Source organism: Lissotriton helveticus, chromosome 7 (genome assembly GCF_964261635.1).
Source record: "Lissotriton helveticus chromosome 7, aLisHel1.1, whole genome shotgun sequence".
NCBI lineage: Eukaryota > Metazoa > Chordata > Amphibia > Caudata > Salamandridae > Lissotriton > Lissotriton helveticus.
In genome coordinates this window covers 1,173,574,015-1,173,594,752 of record NC_136068.1, presented here as the reverse complement: position 1 = coordinate 1,173,594,752, position 20,738 = coordinate 1,173,574,015, and the positions used below count along the sequence as shown (strand labels likewise).

Here is a 20,738-nt window from a genome sequence, read left to right as displayed (position 1 = left end):
GAGGCTTTTGTGGACAATACCCCCTTTATTGTGGAAGAGCTAAGGGAATAAATACAATGAGTAATTTGCCTTTTAGAAAACGCTAATACCGCTATTTCTGGTGAAAGGAGGAAAAGTATCCTCCTAAAAATAATATCTGTTTATTGAAAGGATCTAAGGAAACATATATCCTAAATTGATTGAAGTTGCCACTAATGAGGAAGGACTACTAACGAATGGTTTAATATTTGGAAAGGAAAGGAGATGTCTAGCTATGTAGGAGCTTTTAGTTCCATACAAAAGTCTCATAGAGAGATTTAAAAAGTTTTTGAAATATGTGTTTTTGGTTGCACCGGGAGACTGAGGGGTCTGTTCCCGGGCCGGGGTCAAATTATTTCAAAGACCTCTTTTTCAAGGGGGTTAGACCTATTCTATACCAAACCGCCTCTCAGTCTGGGGGATTTTATCCACAGAGACAAAGGACTCAAGGCAGAGGAACACGAAGAGAATGTTGTGATTGTGGATCAGGTAAATGCAGACCGTACTGTACCCTAAAAAAACTGGGTGGCAGACTTGCTCAGGTTTTCAAGAATTGGTTAAAGGTAAAAAGAGATCCGTGGGTGTTAAAAACCATGAAGAGATACCACGTTCATTTTGTGGAAGAACCAGTTCAGAATCAAGTACCAGAAATAATAAGGTTCAGTACGGATCTCTCCAAACTGGTGACGTAAAAGATTTGGTAGAGAAAGGAGCTATTGCTTTTTGTAAAAAGTACTCAAGAGGGCTTTGTGAGCAATATATTTTTAGTACAGAAAAAAGACAACTGTATGAGACTAGTCATAAATCTGAAAAGTTTGGACGATTGGGTGGGATATCACCATATCAAAATGGAAGGTTTACATCTTATAAGGGATGTTCTGCAGTTGGGGGATTGGTTAACCAGATTGTATTTAAAAGATGCATACGTAACAATTCCAATTTGGAGCCCCATCAGAAATATCTGCAATTCAGGTGAGGCAAAAAAATGTAGAAGTTTGTGTGTCTGCCTTTTGGAATATCCTCTGCCCCTTGGTGTTTCACCAAGGTACTTCAACTGGTGGCAGCATATTTGAGGGAACGTGGTGTACGACTGATCATATATCGAAAAGACATCCTTTTAATGGATCAGAAAAAATCCAAGGTGTTGGAACATACAGTCATGGCGGTATCCTTGTTAGAGAAACTGGGTTTTGTGGTGAACAGAAAGAATTGGCAGATCTGGCCAAGGTGTTTGTGAATTATTGCTTGAGACAGAACATTGTAGTGCAGGCAGAACATATCCCAGGTTTGAGCAATTCGGAGGCATATTGGCACTCAAGGAATCACAGAGACTCAAGCAACTCGAGTCTAGACAGAGCAGTATTCTTCAAATTGATGAAAAAGTGTGGCCCTTGTCAGGTGGATCTGTATGCAGACAGGTCGAATACCCAATTGAAGATGTTTTACAGCTGGCGTCTGGATCCAGAGTCAGCAGGATAGAGGCTTTCAGAAAGACTGCAGGGGTCCAAAGGGCCATGCTTTTCTGCTATTTTCAATGAAATGTGAATGGCTATGATGTTTACAGGTGGAAGGAGACGGTGGTGCTGGTGACACCACTTTGGAAGTCACAAGTGTTGTACCCTATTTTGTTAGAAATGGTGATAGATTGTCCAATTCTGTTGCCTATGTTTCCAGAGATCCTAGTGGGAACAACAGGGGAACCACACAATCTGGTATTAGAGGGACATTTGAGACTGATGGCATGGAGAATTTCAGGAGAGTATGGGAGGTGCAAGGACTTCCACAAACTGCAGCAAATAATATCAAGGAATCTTGGGCACATGGAACACGTAAAATATATAGATTGGCATGGAAAAAACAGATTTGCTGGTGTGTGGAGAAAGGTTTTGATCCCGTTTCAGTGGATATTGTGGAGGTAGTGAACTATTTGTTTGAGATGTTTGCAAGAGGGTTGTCTTATAGGACAATTAATGTTCACCGATCATCAATTGCTGCCTATCACTGTCCTATAAATGTCATTTCTGCGGCGCAGGAGGTTTTGGTGAAGAGACTCATGAGGAATATAAGAATATCAAAACCTTCGGTTTCAAGATATAACTCGATTTACTATGCCTAAAGTCTTTATCCCTAAAGTTATCAGTTTCATTATGCTTAGTTTCCTTTAGCAGAGTATCAGACATGAAAGCATTAGAGGTTTCAAACAGAATATACTCCCCGGAGGGTGTATGTTTTTATTTAAACAAAAGAACAAAGACAAATTCACATGCTATATTTTACCCATATTTCAACATGTGTGGTACGTTGTGTGAGTGAGTATGAAGAGAGAACACTACCTTCTCGAGTGTCGGATGTTAAACAATTGTTGATTTCTTTTAGAACTCATCATAGGGGTGTGTCATCTCCAACTCCAGCGAGATTGGTGAAAGAGGTGATGAGGTATTCATGGGTGGATGTGAATTTATTTGGAGCACATTCTGTGAGTGGTGCTTCTGCGTCACAAGCATTTATGTTAGGAGGCACATTACAAGACATTTTGAGATGTACTGATTGGTCAAAGGATACAACATTTTGCAAATATTTCAAACCTGTTAAAAATGCAGCCTGTTGTTTGTTAAAGAAGCTTTGAACTTGCACTAATGTTAGCCTCCGGTCTTGACATAAAATGTAGATTTTCCCAAACCTTGATGGTCAGAAAATCTAGATTTTATTAAAGACACAGAGGCTAATATTATTCCTACCCTACACCCAACCCTATTTATTCATGTGCTTATATTATTTTGTAGGACGTGGTCAACAATAAAAGGAGAGGACGAGGAGGAGCAAAACACCTATGATGCAGATCTTTTGGAGTATTCGTGTTGACTGCTTTCACGGGGGAAGATTATGAACTTGTTTTTGGTTAAGTGTTGTTTTGAAAAAAGTTTGGAAAACATGTTTATGATATTATGAGATGTGTGACAATAGGTAAAAGAAGGATGAGGTCGGAGGATTCTGGCTTTTTATTGGAAACAATTCTTTGTTGAAGATGTTCCAAATTCTTTAAAGTGGCTGTGTGATAGCTAAAGAAAGAAGATTGCAATAATTTTAGCAATGATATTAGCCTCTGTGTCTTTAATAAAATCCAGATTTTCTGACAATCAAGGCTGGGGAAAATCTACATTAGTTTTAATTGCTGTACATTTAGAGAAGCCAGAAAAACTGGCAAAACATTTTATGCAAATACTATATAACTCATGATTGATTGGCATGGATGCCCTTGCAATACAAACTCATTCAGAGTCTCTTTAAATGTGTAAAATAATCCATAGGGAAGCTGAAGAAACAAATCACATGTTTTAATCAAAAATGTTGCTGAAAAAACCTGTTCAATCCTAAGAAATTAGCAAACGCAAAAGGGGTCACTGCCTGAATCATGCCGACTCATACTCTGAAACGACCAGCCTCTTCGTGACAAATCATACCACAGGCTTTATTCCATGGCAAATCATTTTAATTGGCGCTAACGAGTTGAAACACAATAGTATTTCTAAACAGGATGAATACTCCTTCTCTAACCACTGCCACTGTTGCTGTCATATAACAAAAGGCACAGAAGATACAACAGCACTCTAAATTCATTTCAGAAAATGGCTGTGGAAGTAAAGTGATAGATGGATGGATGCGAAGGTGATAAAGCTAGTTCTGCCACTTGAAATCATTCTTGTTTATTGGCCAGAGTAGAGTAAATGAGGTAGCATTTCACACTGTATTGACATTCAGTTCCTTTTGTGATTAATGGTTTCGAGAGCTGGGACTGATCCACCTATCACAGAGCAGGCCAAGGATGTAAACCAAAGAATACAGGTGTACGGGATGTAGGTGTGTATGGAAATTGAAAATTCTCCTGAGGTCAACTGCTAGCTAATGCTCTCCTGAGGAAGGACTTATTGTTTGTCACTCTTGTAAGTACTTAGCGGGTCCATCTGTTATAGGTAGGACACAATGGCAGTTTCCCATGCCATCAGCATTTGAGTAACCAATATACAGGGATGGAGCAGTACTACAATCAATAATTTTTGGTGTGGGTCCCCACATTTATTAGCCCACCCAAGGCTCAAAAATATCTTGGTCCTGCTACTGAGACAGACTGAGTGTAAGCGTGGCTAATTTTTTACAGATGAGAAAGCTTGAAATTGCAGTGACACAACCTTTTGAGCTACTTATCAGAAGAGAGTTCCATTTTTTTTTAAACAAGCACACTAGCCAAATCTGTAGACACCCGTTATAGAGTGCTTCTCATTTCTCCAAGCCAGCAGGTTTGAAATGGCTGGACAACCAGTGCAGAGGTCCAATGTGTAACAGGGTGGAAAGAGTGAAATCTCCCATAATAAATGAAAGTCAGGACCAGCTGTAGACAAGGAAGCAAAAAGAAACATGTAGAAGATGCCCGGGTTAAACAAAGAGATCCCGGTTTAACTAGAAGTATGGAAAAATAAGACTGATGTCCGCATAAAATGAAAGGATTCTAGCCAAACATTGAGGCAAGCAGAACCCACGAGGACTAAGTAGGGCCCGATCAGCGAGTCAATGTAACTACATAGGAACGGCAGTGGGCTTAGGGAAAGTTGGATGGAAACTTACCACAGCCAACAATGCCACACACAATGACAAAACATAATATCCTTCACATGAGCGTCTGCCAGTCCAAATATTTTATTTGTCTGTGAGAATACTCTCCAAATTTTGATATGCGGTGATGAAATAAGGTACTTTGACTATGAAACATGCAGACATGTTTGACTACGTGATTCCCCCCTCTTAATTTTGAAATGAGGGAGGGTATAACAACTCAATATTTTAGCAGTATTCTATGCCAAAAGACAGTTTAATCTATGACAAAAAAACTAGAAATGTGGTGAAAATGTATAGCTGCCACCAGCAGCTGCTACAATGGGTGAAACCAATTAATGGAAACCCTGGACTTGCATAACACAATTTAAATTTGTAAGAGGCATCTCAAAGTTATAAGATAAAGTGGTAACAAGACAGTCTGATTATACTGAGACAGCTGTAGGCACGGAGGATCGTGGTCAGAGATAACCAGCCCTCGCAGGCCCCAATTACTTCATTATATCTACGCCCCAAGAATAGCAAGAATAGTTTAGCGCACCATAATCAATGGGAGCCTCTGATAAACAGATCAGGAGAAAGTCAACGGGAACTAGCAATCATTGCGCAGTGCACTTCTGTGAATTAATTTGTTTTTTGTGTAGTACTTTATCCTCAGTTTGTCTGTGGTGAACCTTGAGCTGGAGTGTGCTCCAGGAATGCGGAGCCCGATTTCCAAAGCTTTTGCTATAAGCAGCTGTATCCTGCTTGTTAGAAATGGGGTCTCTAGTTGGCAGTGGTTTGCTGTCCAAGTAGGGGCCCTTCCTTCTTGCACCTAAGAGAACCCCTGCTCACCCCATGGGTAACTTTGCACGAGCAGTCAGGCCTATCTCAGAGGTAATGTGTAAAGCATTTGTAGATAAATAGACAGTAACACAGTGAAAAGACTACAAATGGACACTACACCAGTTTAGCAAAATAACCAAACCAATCTTTATCCAAGTAGAAGACCATAATGACAAACATCTAACATACATAAGCAAATATATCACTTTAAAATGGTTTAAATTGTTCAGTCATAAAAAACTATGGATGTGTGACTTATTATCACAAAGTACCTGGGATGTGCCAAAATGAAAGACGAAACAGGCGCAGGGGAGGTGAGGCACTGGAAAAGCAAAGTGATGCATTGGTCCCTTAATGCCCGGGGAGGTGATGTGTCTGTTTCTTACTACAGCGCAGGGGAGGTGATGCATCGGTTCCTTACTGTGACTGGAGATGATGCATCCACATTGCTGGGCAACATAAATGAATAACTTGGCACACAGGTGCGATGCGTTCAAATTCTGGATGCACTGGATCAATTTTCTAGCCATGTGGCAGGTGATTTGTCGATTTCTTAAGCCGCACTTCAGGGCTTGCGTCGGAGCCAGAGACACGGTGCTCGGGACACAAGCTGCGGCTATATTGGAAACGCACGACAGGTGCTACATCGATTCTTCAGCCACAGCGCGGGGATGCATTTGTTTTTCAACCACATGGCAAGCTTGCTGCGGGAAAAACTGGTGCTGAAGACCTGTGCTTGGATTTCCTATTTTCTTGCAGCAGAAGCTACCTCCAAGGCCCCAGAACTGGAATTGGCACCACTTGGCAGGTCAGAACTCTAAACAGAAGAGTTCAGGGGCTGCAGATGAAGTCTTTGATGTCCCTGAGACTTCTAAACAGGAGACAAGCACACACAAGCCCTTGGAGAACCTTGGTAAGCAGGATGATGAAAACAAAGTCAATTCCTTTCACTCTCAAAGACAGAAGCAGCAAGAAGTGGGCAAGCACAACATAGCAACACGCAGAGTGGCAGTTCCCCTCCTACAGCTTCTCCAGCTTTTCTTCTTGGCAGAATCTCCTTCTAGTCCAGAAGTGCTCTGAAGTTATCATGTCACAGCTCCAGTACTTATACCAGTTTCTGACTTTGAAGTAGGCAAACTTCAAAGGAAAGCCTTTGCAATGCACAAGACCCTGCCTTTCCTTTTCCTTTCCCTTTCTCCAGACACACTACAGGGGAGTTGAGAAAGCTTTGTGTGAGGACAGGCACAGCCCTATTCAAGTGTCAGTGTTAACTCCTCCCACCACTCTAGCTCAGGAAGTCTGGTGATGGGCCATTGGGATATGTAGGGCACACCTCAGCTCCCTTTGTGTGACTGTCTAGGGTGAATGTACAAACAGCCCAACTGTTAGTCAGCAGACATGGATTCCACAGGCAGGCAAAGGTACAGAATGATAAAGCAAGAAAATGTCTACTTTCTAAAAGTGACATTTTCAAACACTCAACTTAAAAACCATCTTCACTAAAAGATGTATTTTTAAATGGTGAGTTCAGGGACCCCAAACTGCAAATTTCTATCTCTTCCCAATTGAAAGTTACATTTCTATGAGGTAACAAGGCAGCTTCAATGATAACATATGGGAGAGACAGCCCTTGCAATAGTAAACAAGCATTTACAATGCAAAGGTCTCGGCATTTTAAAGGTAGAGCTATTGGCATTGCTCATGAATTTTTTTTTTTAAATCATAAATAAATGGCATTGTCATTTACATTGCCAATAGCTTAATCGTTTGCATATGCGAGACCTATTGCATTAGCACCCACACACAGGAGGCAGGAGATCAAGCACAACGAACGAGGGGGCAGGGTAGCAAGCACAGCGAAGGGGTAGGGAAGCAGGCACAGCGAGGGGGCAGTGGCAGAAGAGCAAGCCCAAGCAACGAGAGGCAGGAGAGCAAGCACAAGCAACCAGGGGGCAGGGGCAACGGCAGGAGAGCAAGCACAAGCAACCAGGGGGCAGGAGAGCAAGCACAAGCAACCAGGGGGCAGGGGCAGGAGAGCAAGCACAAGCAACCAGGGGGCAGGAGAGCAAGCACAGCCAGGGGGCAGGAGAGCAAGCACAGCCAGGGGGCAGGAGAGCAAGCACAGCCAGGGGGCAGGAGAGCAAGCACAAGCAACCAGGGGGCAGGGCAGGAGAGCAAGCACAAGCAACCAGGGGGCAGGGGAGAAAGCTCAGCCAGGGGGCAGAAGAGCAAGCACAACCAGGGGGCAGGAGAGCAAGCACAACCAGGGGGCAGGAGAGCAAGCACAGCCGGGTGTTTGGGGGTCGGGGGCTCTTTTGGCACATCTCCTGAGATGGAGAGACCCCAACAAATGCGACCATGCCACAGTTGGTGAGATGGCGGGGCAGGTATACGCTGACAGGGATCAGTTTTCATCACTGGGAATGAATCCAAAACTCACCCAGCTCTATAACCTAAACCATGTGTAAAGCACATACCAGTTGTTTAATTGGCACAATAAGTATGCATCATTATTCGACTAATTTCCTAAATCGGAAAAGGGTGAAACACTGAGTCAGCCAGGCCGTGTTTTTCACGTTACACGCAGTTCTAGGCAGCAAGGACCCAACCCACTGAGCTATCTTTGCCCCAGTGCAGGCAGCTGAGATCCAGTTTAACTTAGAGCGCTCTGCTCGGTAATCATTTTTGTTAGGGTTGAGTAGTACATCACTGAAGTCTACTATATTTGAAATAATCACAGCATCCTGGCTGCCACTACTGTGCTGCACTGTCCTGAGGCTTGCTAATGTCTGTGGCGCTTGCGAGTCAGCAGACTATTGACTCTTTCATTTATGATATAATATCAAATAATAAAAACATCCGGCCAGATCCTGTGACGACTGTACCCTCCTCCCACATTATCACGAAAGTTAGTTAGTCTGCTGCCCAAGTGGGACCCGACCTGTGGGAGCCCAGGCACCAGCGGCTTTATTCTGGTGCTGGTACAGCAGTAGCTAGAAAGTTTGGTGCCAGGGCTACTACAACACCAAGCTCTGCTGACTTAACTGACTAGTTAATTAATGATAGCCATTTATGATATAAATAACTGTTCCAACAAATTACTTTAAGCGCGGCCAGCGTCATCAGTTAAATGGAGAACATTGCCATGTTCCCCATTTAACAGGAAAATCAAATAATTTGTCATGTTGTCATCATCTAAATGTATGATATTTAGGTAGCTGGCGTCAATTAAGTCAGCTGAGAAGATCAGTGCTGGGGGCCCTCAGTAGCGATAGCAGGCTGTGACAGCACTTGCTACATTTATTTGTGCCAATTAAATAGTTACTTTTAACATTCTGGTAACTTTTTCGACAAACCGGGCCCCAGAAATTGCTGCTGCCGCACAGTGCCCTAGGCTGTGTTAAATTATAGGAAGACCGGCGCCTGTGTTCGACACCCTGACCTCGACACACAAGTGCAGGTTAGTGCCCTTCTGTTTCTGGTGCTTTGCAGCAGTTTGGGCACACCAACAGCAGCCCAGCTGCACAGTCCGCGGCTCCAGATCACCCCTCCCCCAGACAGTACATTAGTGGCAAACAATTGCCCTGTGTGATCCCAACTCCCGCAGCCATTTTTTTCATTTGGTCGTGAAACTACTCCGGTACCATCCGGTGGGCTTCACACCAGCCGGCACCCCGACTGATCAGAGCGAGTCTGTCAGCTGTGCAGAGTCGGGCAGGCAGTGGCACTGCTAGTTACCATGCTGCAATACCCGCTGTAAATCTGGGAGTCTGTCGCTTTTTGCTTCAGAGTGTATGTTTTCTATCTTCTGCTTACAGCTTGGGTTTTCAGTAAGCACGAGCTCCCAGGCACCCTCGGCTGACCAGCAGGACGCAGCACTGGCTCGCGGACTTACGTGTGAGGATCATGGTCTCCTGCTTCCCCCCGCACATGGGCGCTCAGCGCGCTCTTCTGGTCCGTACGGGGGACACCAGGTGCCTCCTACCAGGGCGCTCATGTCCACGGTAATCTCTCTTGGATAGCACAAGGCGCCGGACCCCGCTGAGGTGCTATGCCTGGTTCCCCAATTTCCGCTGCAAACTGATTCAAACTGATTGACACTAAAGACAAAATCAAATGGGGAACGCTCGAGAAAACAGCAGAGTAATCAAGAAAAACGGCACTCACCGGCTGTTTGGGGAGGCGGCGGCGGTCGGGCAGAAATGGCTGCCTCAAAGCTTCCGAAATTTTTCGGATTGGGGGCGTGTTTTGCTGTCCTGAGTGACGGACGACGTCACGAGCTAAAGAACAGCAAAACTTACGCCCCCAAATCCGAAAAAGACGGGGCTTGTTTAGAGTGACTCCCTTCTCTTCCAATGGCTGGCCTCTGTTTAGCAAGCCAGCCAATGGAAGCGAACGGAGCTGAGAGGCGGGTCTAAACTGCCCTACTAACTAACATTAAATCTCCGGACCGGAAGCTGCTTCGCAGCTTATAGGTCCCGAGACCTAAAAACGAAACTGACAGTATTTCACTATCAGGACATGTGAATCACATCATGTCCTCCTTTCACACACACTGCACCCTGCTCATGGGGCTACCTAGGGCCTACCTTAGGAGAAGGTTTGGGCCTGGCAAGTGGGTACATTCGCCAGACCGACATGGCAGTTTAAAACTGCGTCCACAGACACTAAAGTGACAGGCCTGAGACATGGTTGCAGGGCTACTCATGTGGGTTGCACAATTAGCGCTGCAAGCCCACTTGTAGCATTTGACTTACAGGCCCTGCGCACAAACAGTGCTCTTTACTAGGGACTTACCAGTAAATCAAATATGCCAATCATGGATAAATCAATCACGAATTCAATTTACAAAGACAGCACATGCACTTTGGCACTGAAAAGTGTCCAGTGTCCTAGAGCCAACAACAAAAAAAACAGGTCAGAAAAAATCGGAGGAAGAAAACTAAAAGTTTGGGGATAACCCAGCAAAAATGGCCAGGTCCTACAAATCTCAAGACTACGGACACCGACGTAACGTATCTTAAGGGGCCCCTTCCCAGCAAACTGCATTGAGGGGGGGATCCCCACACTCCGGACCCAGTCAGAAGCTCTCTGGCCCGGGGACTGCCACCACTGCACAGTGCCAAAGGGGCCCCCTGGAGCGCACTGCAGGGGTTGCGGCAACTATAGTTACATCACTGACTATAGAGTGTCTTGTTCATTATTTTCCCGCAGTAAGACATGCTTAGTCAAGAAAAATAAGTTGGTGATTTGGATCAGGGAGTAACCATGTCTTACTCAAGAGAATTTGTGAGTATGTCTCATCCAAGTGTAGGCTAAGACACAAGTAATCCAGAAATAATTTTGTGAACTGGGCCTTTGGCTACAAAGGAAAAAAATAAAGAGAAATCTAAGAAGCTAATAAAAATAAATGAAAACACACAACATCTCTTTTCACAACGAGGCATAAAATTACCACCTTGCCAATAAGTTCATCTCAGAACAAGCACCCTTGGAGGTACAGCAGTTCTGGCAAGGCAACAAACCAGGACTTCCAAATGGGTCATGGGAAAGTGTGTCCACAGGAAGAGAAAGGGCAAGAGGACACGCCAAGACCTTTTAAATTTGGCAACAGAGGAATCGAAGGCTGGATTTTGGAACACAAGGAACACTGAAAGTTAATGAAATGGTGCTTTGTTTGCTAAAGTTGTTGCATAAAAGCGCACGACGTTTCTCCGAGTTTTCTTCCGCCTTCAGCCTTACGTGCCCCCAGTATTTTCAACCTGCTCTGATTCACTGCAGCTTAAAAGCCTTCAAACGAAGTGCTTCTCCTCAATTCAGTAGATGAATTTAAAGAACTCTCCACTCTTTTAAAAACACAAGTAGTATGCATGAATGCAATGAAATCGACCAAGTGGAGTTATTGACAACATTTCCTATGCACACGCATGTAAATACAATCCAGTTTTACACATTTTTTTGTTAGTAAGCATAAAGACAAACGCTGTCCTTTAAGAATAATTTCTTCTTCTTTAATCCTATATTGCCTAAAACACCAGCAAACACGTGTTTCGTCAAGTGGAGTTAGCGGGCTGTAGCCACGGAAGAGGAGTGGGGGGGGGGGGGAATTTGAGGTCCAGCTCATATTTATCTTTGGCCATTCCAAATGATCGAGGCAGCTGGCACAGTATTTAAAGGTGCGGGTGAGTTCCAAAGGTGAATGAGATTTTATCTTGTTAGATTTGCTGTGTGTTCCAAGACAGGGTCACTGTCTTCTGACAAAATTGGAGATGTTTATTTTTCTTTTTTGATTATAAAAAGAGAGGATCTTTTAAAGTGAACTATGTGACAGTCACACTGGGGTACAGAGAGGGTCACTGGAACTGTGGGAAGGGGATGGCTACATTTTGTGGCAATGTTGACTAAATTATGTGGCAAGAAACACAAAGTATGCAGCCTAATGTGGCGCATTGTATGATAGTATCACTTCATTATTTTATCATTTTTACATGCACTGTCATGGCAAGGCAAATGTTTCACTTCATTAGTACCAGTTTCACATCCAAACGCAGCTATAAATAACTGAAAGGTGACCAGTCAACCTTTGTGAAGGACTTTCCATTGTGTGGCAGTGTTCTTACTAACTTTTGATCTGCTCCAGCTAGAAACACAATGTGTTTTTTTACTAAAATCTGTTGTTTATGCAGCAGATGATGGATTATGTGCCGAATAAGGCAAATACAAAATGATGCAAAAAACACTGAAGCTGGAAAATCACATAATTCCAGTGACCTCGCGTACAGGGAGTGCAAAAGGTAAAACAGTATGGTGTCAATTCGGTTTTAGTTTACAAATAAATGAAAAAGCTGCAAATAAACTGTCCAAATACTTCAACATATACCAACATTTATAGAAACACAAATGAAGCACATTTTGTTTTATAATTCTGATGTATAATGGAAAAAAAGATTTTTATAAGATCAAAACAAAATTTGGTGATGCACAAATGATAAATATTGTATTGTATTGTACAATTGTATAGCACAAACTAACTACCCCTGTTTGCCACTGAAGCGCTTAGTAGCAAGCTATGACATATAGGGTGGTGTGTGGCTCAAAGGGTGCTGCCTTAATTTTGTGATCCTATGTTGGAGAACACTCAATTCTCTAATTTACAAATCATCCATCCAGTTTTAAAAACAATATCACCAAGATAACACCTTGATACCTTATATATAGTGAAATATACACTTTTATTTTTTTGAAGACTTTTTTTTACACTTGTTGTGGCAATAAATATGTGCAAACACCATGCAATCAAATTCTCGTGATTTCAAGGACATAAAATTATTTAAAAAGACCAACAATAACATAACAAGAGATAAACAGAGATGTTCAATTTCTTTTTTGATCACCCAAATGGGTCACAGTTCTCTGTCAAAAAACACCTATACACTGGTCAATAAAGCTATTTAAAAAAAGGTTATAAAATAAAAAACAATTTGTAGAAAAAGGGAGACAATCACATTTGTCGTTATAAAATCACTAATTGCAGGAAAATCTTTGATTAAAATACAGCATTACGCTGAAGATTTTTACAGTTTCAATGTTTAGTTGATTGCTGCATTGACGCGTTTCAGTGGGTTCTTATTATTCACAACCACCTTCTTCAAGAAAATGTGGATGTCTCCCACTTAAATGATTCTATCATACAGTATATAAAAAACATTTATAAGATTAATATGACCTAAAACCACATTCAGACAATTTATATATCTGCCATAGTTCTGCCCTGATTAAGTCTTGGTATCCCGTTGTGCGCCCACATCGATAAACCCGACTTGGTGATATTGGAAATTTCCCTAGTGTCCTTAGTTGTTATCACATTCAAATCACCTCTCAACCCTTAATTCATTCTTCACATTTATACCTTCAACCAATTTTTTATTATTATTATATATTTATATCATGGGTATGATCCACAGAATCTCCCCAAAGATAGTACCCTACACTCACTATCTCTTGTGGCTGGGACTCTGAGCAGGGCCGGACTGGGAACCAAAACCGGCCCTGGCAAAGTGCTCGGCCGGCCCCCCCTCCTCCCCCTGGGGGAGGGGGGGATGCCACCAAGCTCTTTACCAGGGCCGCTTTTCCGCCGAATTAGTTACAGGGCCGATTTTGCAGCTTTGCTGCAAAACGGCCCTGTCACAAAAACGGCCCCCAGGGGCCCAAAAACGGCCCGCACCCTTGCGGCCGACCGGGGAATTGCCCGGTGACCGCAACGGCCAGTCCGGGCCTGACTCTGAGTCTTCCTCATCTTAAAGTTCCGAGATCGGTCCCATATGAATGTGGACCTGTGTAGTTATACTAAAGGGGATAAGAGTATATATAATATATTTTTTAGTGTCATCCTCGTTAATCTAAACCCCTATCCAGATTCCTTGTTATATTTAATCATTATACCTGTTATAGCTTTGTCTATTGTGTCTTTACCATACCCCCTCTGTGTAACCCTTCGCTTCATATCCCAGTCTTGTCAAACTCCCTGTTCTCTGTACAGTTTCTCAGAGTCCTGACCATTTCCCCATAGGGGATTGCACTGATCTGAAATGTAGGATGACAGCTGGTTGCATGCAGTAAGGCGTTACAGGATGTCCTCTTACTATACATTTTACTGCATATCCTGTCACCCGATACATAGAGTTCCACATCCAAGAACACAATACATTCTTTACTGTACTGAAATGTGAATGAGGGATTATAATAATTTTAATTCCGGTACACAAAGAAAACTCTCCAGTTGTTGTATGGAGCCGGTCCATATTAGCAGGCAGTCATCTATATACCATTCCTAATAATCCAGGGCGAACCTAGCGGGTCCCAGATCCACTCCGCCCCAAACCATCCTATAAAGAGATTGGAAATAGACGGAGTGAATCTCGAACCCATTGCGGTCCCAAGTAGCTGTCTGTACCAATTGTCATTAAACAGAAACACATTATTTTCAAGAATGAGTTTCGTCATGGTAAGTATCATTTCTATATGGTCATGATATTCAATTGGTCTTCTGTGCAGAAATTATGTCAATGCCTTCAGTATTAATCATGGTGGATATTACTGTGCAGAGAGTCTACATCCATGGTTACCAGTGTAATTCCAGATTCCCATGTCACATCAGTTAGTAGATTCAAAATGTGCTTGGTGTCTTGCATGTACGATGGTTGGTACGCAACATATGGTCTAAAAAAATGTCAACGAAATGTGATAATCTTTCCGTGAGACCCCCTATCCCAGACACCATTGGTCTTCCTGGAGAATTCACAGGATTTTCATGAATCTTGGGGAGAGTGTATAAGCACGGAAACCGGGGACGGTCAATGAGTAAATAAAAGTACTCATCATCACTAAGCAGCCCTAATCACACGAATGCCGGAGTTCTTTATTAATCAGAACTGTTAATGCAGGAACCGGGTTTCTGTCGAGACTCTTCCAAAACGTCACATTATTGAGCTGTGACATCACTTCATTGTCATAGTCTGTTTATTCATCAAGACGATGATTCCCCTTTTGTCCGCTTCCCTTATTATAAGGTCATTACTCGATCTCAAGGTTTTCAGGGCATGTCTCTCTCATATCGTTAGGTTATCACACCACACGGTCATGTTCTTGTGTCTATTGACATCCGTAGTTTTGTCAATCTCATGGATCACCGCCTTATGGAATACATCTATGCTGTTCCCTAATGTCAGTTAGGGAGTCCACTAGGATTTGTTCTTAAGTTCACTTTCCTTGCTCCAGTCTGTATTGAGTTCACGCTCCAGTAGAAGCTTGGTCAAGGTCATAGGGTCATCCTCACTGTCAGTCAGTAAAAGTAGTGTATTGGTGTCATAGACATCTTGTATAGTCAGATTGCTCATATTGGTTGTAACACTTGAATGAGAGGTTTCTTTTGGATTTGCAGCAAAAACCATCTTTAATTTGAGCAACAAAACTAATTTGTACAGGTCTATCCTTGTCACATACCAATCACAATTAGTCACAGGGAAAAATCCCAACCCACGTTTCAACAAAGAAATCATTTCTTGGGTTAAAGTAAAATCAGAAAGATTGAAGACATCAATTTCATGGTTTGAACTCTCAGAACACCCGTATCTATTGTTTCTTCCAGGAGCGTGTTCGCATACCCTTTCTTTCTTTTATGAGACTCCTGTCCTCTTGTGCCTCTTCTGGTCTTTGTGTATCTGTATCCCTGCGTCTTGAACCGGTATCCCGAATGCCCATCCTTAGCCGGCTTACCTCCTTTAAAAAACTATTTTCTACAGCCTGATCAGAGGTACCTTCTTCCGTAAGATGAATGCAGTTGCGCCAAGGTATAGGCTGTTGGCATTGACAAGCTTGGAGATTATCCAAGGTATGAGAGGAAGCAACGTATGTTTTCATTGTGTAGATGACACTATTTTACTTTAACATGTGGTTTCAAATATAGGCCTGAATCCATGGTTACCCCAACGTTTTTGACTTTTCTTGGTATTGTTCGAGGGCCTCATATTGGCGATAGGCTGTTATTTTTGTCATTTTCCACAGGTAATAAGATCTGTCTGGGATATTTATAATCCATGTGTTTATGGCCCAAAGGCAGCTAAGTTTTAAATTGGAGAGGTCTTCCAGACAATCTATATATATAACATTATATGGGTGTCATCTACATAGTTGTAACAGGTGGGGTTGAATGATGCAGTCAGGTTTGTAAGGGGTTTAGGTAGATGTGATAGATAGGGTATATGATGGACCCTGTGGGACGCCAGAGTGTTGTGTGTGAGGAGCGAATATGAAAAGTGGCACCAACACTAGTTCACTTTCACAGCTGAAGGCCAAGAATTCAGTGGGCATTAGCTGAACTCCCTTCATGCCTTTTGTTGGAAATTGAGTTACTGGTTGAGGGGGGTGAGACCCTACGCCAGCAGCAAAACCCAAATTAACCTGGTGTTCATCCTCTGGTAGCTTGACACAAAGCAGACAGTCAGGCTTAACTTAAAGGCAAAGTGTTTCTGAAGTACTTCAAAAATGATTAAATAGAACACATGGAAAATCCCACACTAATTTAGAAAAATAGTATAAAATGTAATAAATTATTTGACACCAAAACAAAATAAATCCAATCAGTAGTACCGGAGATATGCAATGGTAAAGATTTCGTAAAACCAGTGCCTAAAAACACAAAGACCAACTTTTGTTATCTAATCACGCTAGATTGGCACAAAATCACAAGTTCAGGCTGATCACAATGGAGCACGGGCAAGATACAGGGACCCAGGCCTGCTGAACAAAGTACCTTAAATCCGGATTTTTGGAGCATTGCTAGATCTAGCATCAAGGATGAGTCGTTCAGCAATGGTTCTGAGGTAGCTGCTGAGCTGCGATGCGGTGCCCCACATTGTTATTAAGGATGCTGTTGACGAGGTGCTTGCAATTCGAAGGCCTGCATTAAGGGTGTATTGTGCAGCAACTGTTCCGAGGAGACTGCGTGCTGTGATGTGGAGTCTGGCATCAGGGATGTGTTGGGCAACGGTGGTGCCGATATGACTGCGAGGAGATGTATTGCGCTGCATCGGATCTGCTTACAAGAGCCACAGCTGGGCTGGCAGTGCACCTTCAGGCCCACTTCCGATGGTCGAGGACTGGGGTGGCACCTCTTGGGGGGAAGACTCAGAACAAGTAGAGTCTAGGTGCTGGGTTCAAGAGGGTTGGAGCCTTTTTTATCCCTGAGGCTCGGATCAGGAGCCCAGCTAACTAGCCCTTGGAGTCACTCTGGTGGTCCTGGGATCAAAATGCAGATCCAGTCCTTTTCCCATGCAGCAGGGCAGCAGAGTGGCAGTCCTTCTTGCAGACCATCACAGAAGTCCTCTGAGTCTTCCATAGGCCCAGAGGTGCACTGAAGAGTTGGGTCTGCGAGCCTATTATTTATACCATGGGACAGCTCTGAACTAGGAGAAGGGTCTGGAGATTTTTACCCCCAAAGGTGTTTGGAATTTTCTGCCTTCCTGCCCTGGCCCTAGCTTATCTAGGGTCAAAAATTATTAGTGTCAAACCCTTTGTGAGTGTGCTCAGGCAGAGCCTTTGTTGTATGGAAGTGTGGTAGGTGTCCGCTCCTCCCTCTCATCAAGCCAGAGGTGGGCTATCCTGCCACATCAAAATGGCAGTTTTAAACTGCACTCACCGGCTGCAAAGGCAGGCCTGAGACATGTTTAAAAGGATACATAAGTGGTGGCATAATCAGTGCTGGAGGTCCATTAGTAGCAATTAACTAACAGGCCCTGAGTACATGTAGTGCCACTGTATTAGGGATTTGCAAATAGATTAAATGGGCCAACTGGGTGTCTGTCAACATCACCATGTTTAAAGGAAAGATCAAAAGCTCTTTAGCATTGGTTAGCAGTGGTAAAATGCACAGAGTCCTACAATCCACCAAAAATGTGCTCAGAAGACAGAAGTCTGCAGACAAAACTTTTGAGAATAGCCCTGCAGAAAGGGCCAGGTCCAAGCCCTATATGGTATGTGCAACAAGAAGGTCCTGTGTGAAAAGATTGCCCAACTGTTGCTCTTAAGCCAGCAACTTTCATGATCTTTCCTATTCAGGATACATAAGTGGTTGTCATGACCTAAACTTACCAGTCATTCAGAAGCAATGACCAATCATGAAACCCCACATTCCAATATGGCATAGTGTTTTGATTAGTCTATTATGCTGGGGCAGAGTCATCACAAGTCAGGTACAACTTACATTTGATTGACATTGCTTCAGCCTACACTGGCCTGCTGTGAAATATATATTGGTGAGCTGATACTCTAGAGATCTATCTTATGTTTGCAGGAGCCAGACATTTTGTTAGGTTAATCTGCTTGCTACAGAGGGCTGCAAATACCCCACCCAGCAGGGCTGTGAATCTGAAATGATCCAATATAGCCTACCATGTCACAGAGGGCTGCAATAACAGATCATTTATCTTTCAAAAATGGCTTAATAGCTAGAAAACCCTGCCAGGGTCAACACGCTGAGAATCCATCCCCTTGGACAAAATATTGTGGAAACTATAGTCAAAGCATCTCGTTTTTAACCTTGCTGCAGCTGTAAAATGTTTAAAACACACAGTTTGCCACTAATTTCCCAAAATATTCTTGATGGATATGCTCCAAGTTCTCTATAAAGTTATTTTAAATTAGTGGCAAGCTAAATTCAAACATCAGTAGCAAAACTGGTTGGAATTAGGAAACTCCAGACGTTATGAAGCAGATAAAGTTGCCTAAATTATTTGAGGTTTATCCTTCCAGGCCTTCCAGGCCTTCCAGGTGTGATGATTTCCTGATGCAGAATGTAGCAGATAGGACAACCTCAAAGAGAACAATTTTGAGTGTGGAGGCTGGACATTCACCACCTTAGATAAGAAGTGTGTAAAGGATGGCCCTGGGCTGACGCTAGGTTAACTGTTTTTACAAATAACTTGATAGGTTTTTCATTGGACGAAGCTTGAACAGTTTGAAAAATGCACAAAGTTGCAAGCCATGGTTTACACCCGTCATATTTAAATCCCATCTAATTGAAAGGATTTAAAGTTGGATTGTAGAAAGTTGATTGAGCGTGCTTTGATTTTTACATTAAACAAATCCACCTAGTCCTTCACACAGAATCACACAGTGTTCACCAGAATATCAAACCAGAATATCAAAGGCACAGAATATTCAGGACAGAATATTGCATCCAAAATATTGACAGATAAGTAAGTATAGATTTTCTATGCCCTACTCCACCTACACTATATATATATATATATATATATATATATATATATATATATATATATATATATAATCTTTTAAGTATGTAGATTTGGAGTTAGGAATAGTAAATCTATAAGTCCTATACATGCGCTTACCTTTCAATATTCTGTCCCTGATATTCTTTTAGCGCAATATTCTGGGGTCAACATTCTCCATACCTTTGGAGGGGCAAAATATATAAAATTTATAAATAGCCGCCCCATTTTAGGGCAAAAGGTATGAAAGACAACCCATGACGCACTTTAACCACCTTCAGTTGGCTAAAGTGCCCATAATCCATAACACCTACTTTAGTGATTAAAAAGCATAAAGGACTTCTATCCACGCCCGGAACTGTATCCATTTCCCCTTTAGAAGATGAATCATTTTGAAGGACCACACCATTACCACAAGACAGTCATATACACAAAAAAGAGACGACAGAAAAGAAGGAAACAGATGTTTACAGTCAGAAATACTACCAATTATGCCTTTCAGAAATTGACAAAAGGAATCCTGGCAGGCTGACATGTTTTTTTACTATTGCAGATTTTATCTCACGAGAGTGTTGAAAGCCCCAACAGTAAATCCAACACGGGATTGGAAGAGTGCAAACAAGGAGTAGTTAGCCATATCAGTTTGGAAACACTCAGTGTCATTTAAATTGGGCTCGGACTGTAGTAACCATCTCCAGGATGGGAAGAAGAACAGATCACCCGCATATTTTTGGGAGGTGTAGGGCATTCTCCATGTGGACACATGCTTTCTGCAGGGGAAAGGAGGGATATGTATGTTTGAACAGTGGTCTATATTATCCCTGCACTTACTACCACAGGGATGAGGTAATCTGACATTCCCATTCATATGTCTGGAAACTTGCACCTGGTGAAGCAATCCTAGCATACTAGTGGGAATGTATACGAATTAGGTATACTTTACCTTTACAGGTGAATGTTTATTGCTTTGCTGTCTCTTGGCCTATGAAGTTCAACTCAATAGGCCTAGAAAAAACCAACATATTCAAGGGGCAAAATGAAGAAAGAAAAATACTGAATATAAAGACTTTTAGCTATAATCCAACTACACAGACCAAGCAAAATACTCAACGTAGCACTCGTAAAAGACAAAGAACGCAATATGATCATTAGCCAGTAAAACCTGTGTAGAGAGAACATCTCCTTAAATTTATTTCACAAAAAAATTGCACATAAATAAGAAAATTAAACTAATTTACAGTTTGACATAGGTACAAGACAAGCCTCAAAAACTTATTAAAAGAAAAAACACGAAATACTTTATCACAATTTCTAAAATATTAATTTAAATGTTAACTTTACTTAATAGTAACTAAAGGAAACAGACACACCTCCAAAACATGTTTTCATTAGAAAAAACACGAAATACTTTATCACAATTTCAAAACTTTAATTTACATATTAACTTTGCTTAATAGTAACTTAACAGGTAATAAAAGTACAAAAGGCAACTGCTTG

General features: G+C 42.3%; 1 protein-coding gene across 2 annotated transcripts in view; it reads right to left on the bottom strand.

Annotated features, from left to right (window-relative positions):
• The window catches only part of PRKCA (protein kinase C alpha), a 1,411,833-nt gene that overhangs the window by 722,957 nt on the left and 668,138 nt on the right, over nucleotides 1-20,738 (bottom strand). The window lies entirely within an intron of this gene.